Raw genomic sequence first — 5,035 nt, forward strand, 5'->3', positions numbered from 1 at the left:
TTTCTCATCCACATCATATTTCATATCATGCATATACTTAAATCTCATGCACATTAAATAATCAAGTTATCATCATATGCATATAGACACATCATGCAAATATCATGGATAAAATACTTTTGTAATAATCATGTATATATCCCATAAAAATCGCATAATGTACTCACCTTGAATCGTTAACGTTCGATAGGTCGTTCTCTCAAAAACGGCAACCTACATGATAATTTATACCATTCCTAAGCATHTTAAATAATCGTAATTAAATTGATTACTATTCCTTAACAATCTTAACACGACTTTTCTTAACATTTTTTTTTTGATCAACCCCCGATGCCATCATATCTCATGTTTCGCTCAAATATTTTATTGAAATATTATTAATAATGTGACGTCGTTAAATATTAATTGTTGCTCGTTCATTTTATAAAAATAAGCAACATACTGCACATTTTCTTGAATAATAAATATTCTACCAAAATAACTAAACTAAATAGTTCGCAACGTAAATAATGTTTTGTGACCAAAACGTCTCGTTTAAGATTTGCAAGTAAATAAAAGTGACAACATGTCACACGCATATAAATAACGGTCGTTTCATAACTTTAAAGTTCAACATAATTAATACTCGAAATAATGTGAGAATACCAATTTTTCAAGTCTAGGGGCATTTCGGTAAATCTTAAGAAGCCGAATACCAAAGGTATAGCTTTACCAATTCCCTAATTTAGAACATTCTTGGTATATTTCAGAAGTTGAATATTAAAACGATGTTTAAAAGTCCAATCCCAAGCATAGGGGCATTTTGGTAATTCTATTAAGCAATACTCAAAGTATTGTTAAAATACCGATTCCCTAATTGTGAGGTCATTTTGGTAATTTCATAAGGATAACAATCAAAATAAAACATAGATACCAATTCCCAAGATATAGGGTCATTTCGGTAATTTTATAAAGCAAATACGTAAGTATCGCTAAAATACCGATTTCCACATTGTAGGGTCATTTTGGTAATTTCATAGGGATTAGATTTAAAATAATACTTAGATACCAATTCCCAAGACATTGGCTCATTTCGGTAATGTTATAAAGCAAATATGTAAAGTATTGCTAAAATACCGATTTCCAAATATATGGTCGTTTTGGTAATTTTATAAAAATAATAATATAAAAATGAAGTTCATAGACCAATCCCCAAGGCATAGGGTCATTTCGGTAATTTATGAAGCAAATACGTAAAGTATCGCTAAAATACCGATTTCCAAATATAGGGTCATTTTGGTAACTAATAAACGAGATAAATAATCGAAATTAGGTCAAAGTTAGCATTTTACAAAATACAAGTAAATTTGATGAAAGTTTCATTTATAGAAAAATTATATTTTGAAACCGCAAGTGTTAAATGTTAATTTTTAAAACTCAAATTTATAACACATATTAACAATATGTGCGCATATAAATTAATAAGTCTTGTACATAGATTACTGGTTAAGGCGTGGGGGTTTATGCTTGAGGTCGCAGGTTCAATCCCCCCTCTGCACGCTCCCTTCTTTGCCATATTTTTAATATGGAATGAATTTGGATCCTGGGTTGGGCCGACCAGGTCCATGGCCCAGTTCAAACACAACACAAAAAAAATGTAAGGAAGCAGCAGCCATGGCTGCACTCTTTTTTTTTTTTTTTTAACTTAAAAAGCTTGAAAACGACTCGATTCTTAACCTTTTTTCTTCATTCTTTTTGCGCCAAACTCTTGGTAATATTTTTACCAACACTTTGACATAAAGAACACAAATTTTCATCAAGAAATGAGTTCCATTTACTCATTTAAAGTTTGTTTTTAAAACTAAAACTTAACAACTTAAAAACGTAAAATCAAACCACATAAACACAAATATGAGACATGAGGCTACTGGGGTTTGATAGAGTACGTAAAAACGAAACTATAGACATAAAAATCAAGAGATTTGGTTAAGAATCTCACCTAAAATCGGTGAAAAACCGAGATTTTCAATCCCGAACTTCAATCTCCGATTTCTCTCTCAAAACTCAACTATTTTTCGAGATATTTGAACCAAATTGATCTTAAGCCGGAGCTCTACAATTTATATGCCAAGAGTTTTGGCTTATTAGTTGAAGAAATCAGATAAATCCCAAGTTTTTGGCCGATGGGTCATTTTCTCAAACAGACTTGTACTAATGGCAAAACAGGTCCCTCGTCCTTTGAAAAGATGACATTTGTCCCCCAAAACTTTCTGACATTTACCACYAACCCCCTGATTTCACTATTTTAACAAGACTTACACTTTTTACCCCTAAATCAACATTTTATTTCAACTTTGGTCATTTCTAAGTTTAAGATTTCGATAATTATTTTTTCAACTAATCACATAAATATTTTAACACTTCAAATAGATTTAATAACTAAAAATTATATATTTAAAGACTCGTATATATATATATATATATATATATTTAAATTTTTTAATTTTTTTTTTATATAATTAAAATTAAAATTTTGGGTTTTACATATAAATAATGATAAGCATAAAAGAAGATTTACCCACAACCCAAATCAGAACAAAACCATATTGACTCTACCACAATTCATAACACGAAAGGATGCTCAACCTACATCCGGCTACATTCTGGATTCTATATTGAAGAACACCTTCGATGCAAAATTCTGTCTACTGTACATGCCATAGATATAAACTATAAAATCCTAACCGTCTAGTACTAACTTTCAGAACATACCAAGGTAACACATCTGAGGAGTCAGTTGAGAAGCACTTGAATGACCAACCCATCTTTTGTTGATAAACCGAAGGTTCCAGTTCCCGCATTTCGTTGGCCTAGTGGTATAAAGAAATACAAAAGCAAACAAAGATTAATTATAGTTTACAAGCAATAATTAAAAAACACCAATGATTTGATAACAGAGAAATAACAAATGATTATATAAATACCCTTATATTTACCAATCACATTGATCCCATGTGGGAATCTATGCAAGTTACCATTAATTTGCTTGAATCATGGGAACAAACTAAAGATAAGATAATGAAAGTGAAGCTACATTAAAAATTAAATATCCTAACTATTAAAGAAGTAGCATAATTCCAATTTATTTTCCTAGATACATTTGACTTTTCCAATTTGCCATAATCTTGAAATCCCAAGCTCTATATATGCAGCAGAGCTTCCATTTCCACCCTATGGGTTATGGATTATGGATTTTTGTGGTTATGAATAGCTTTCCCTTTGTAATAAGAAAAGCACCTCCAATATCAAACAATAGATTTATGTTGAATTAGAATTAGACCCCATATCCAACAAGGATGTTGAACACATGTATCAGACCCCAAAACTGCCTAATGAGAATTATTATTGTCAGAACAATCACACCTCAAGTTCAAGGGATCAGAGCCAAAGATGCATATAGATAAAACAACAGAGAAGTAAACGAAAGTAAGAAAAAAATGTGATTTAAACCAAAGAATTGCTTACATTCCACATCAACATTTAATGTGTTTATCTGGTTTATAATTATTAAACAAGGAAAGGAAATTGCATTATGAAATGGAAAATAGTATATAATGAAGATAAAAGAAGATTGCATTGTGAAATGACCAAAGGAGATTGCATCCAATTTGAGAAGTGAAGACATAGTTCTTGGTCGATCAATTTTGATTCTACATTTGAGTTCGATTTCGATTTTGTATCGAGCTTTTCAAATTATTCTTGGAACTCAACTTGAGATACATAATGAAGTCCCACCAACGTTGCCACTGTCAGCACTAGCCTGTCCACTAACAAAATCCACCGTCCCAACCGAACTTCTATTATCCGGACCCATATAATGAATCACTGGAGCTCCATCGGAAACATGACCCACCCGTCACACCTGGTTAAAACTAGTCCTTTCACCATCCAACACCAAAATAGAAATGGAAATCCAAATGATTGGGTGAAATGCCATTTGGAGGATGAATCAATGAAAAGAGATGGGATTATGAAGATCACAAATACCCAGATGAATATGGTGTGGAAATGGAGTTTTGTTCGAAAAAATTTCAATACGTCAACTGGATATATTTATTTCGAAAAAAAGAAATTGATCAATTTTACAAATATGTAAAGGAGTAAACTACAATTTGGTCCCTTTTATTATAAATTATTGATGTTATTGGTATAAATTTTTGTCAAAGATATTTTTATAAATGATGAAAAATAAATTGTTATATGTTTAAAAAAACAAATAAGTCAATAATATAGATAAGCAAAATTTGTCAAACACTAACAGTGTATTACATTTTGGTATCTAAGCTAATCCATTTATAAAACTCATGTTTGACACTACATAGTTATAAACACTTTTAGAAAAGAAAAAAAACACAAGTTGTTTCAAATAATTAGCAATCCCAAACACCCACTTGATCTCAAATTCACCCATGAATTGCGTTTGATGCGAGAATGGATAAGTTGCACCTCGGTACATCTCATCCTAATGTGCATCCAACAGTGAAAACCTCTTATTACACTTCTCACCGGAAACCCAACCTATCACTGTCGAGCTTATAAATAGGGGGTTGATATTGCTACCCCACTGCACCACCTTTCTACCCCCCTGCACCACCTTTCTACCCCCTGCACCTTTGTCCCCCACCTCACAAATTTTTTCATACTCACATCAACACCACATTCACACACTCACACGGTTTTAATATAAAAAATTTAAATTTATACTTTATACCCTTATAATTAGTTAATTAATTTACTTTATACCTTTTCCTTTTAAAATTTTCATTTTATACCCTGATCAAATTAACATACATAATCGTATATCAATTAAAATACGTTTAAAAAATACGTTTTAATTTTAACAAGTTACACCATTATAATCGTCACGTCAATACCTTCGAAATAAGCCCAATATTGAATATTTTTTGACTTAATTATATCATTATATATATTATATACTAATGAAAAAATATTTTTAATATTTACATTTATAGTTATTTATTTAATTTATGATATG

This window comes from Cynara cardunculus (genome assembly GCF_001531365.2).
Source record: "Cynara cardunculus var. scolymus isolate 2C chromosome LG 12, CcrdV1, whole genome shotgun sequence".
Lineage (NCBI taxonomy): Eukaryota > Viridiplantae > Streptophyta > Magnoliopsida > Asterales > Asteraceae > Cynara > Cynara cardunculus.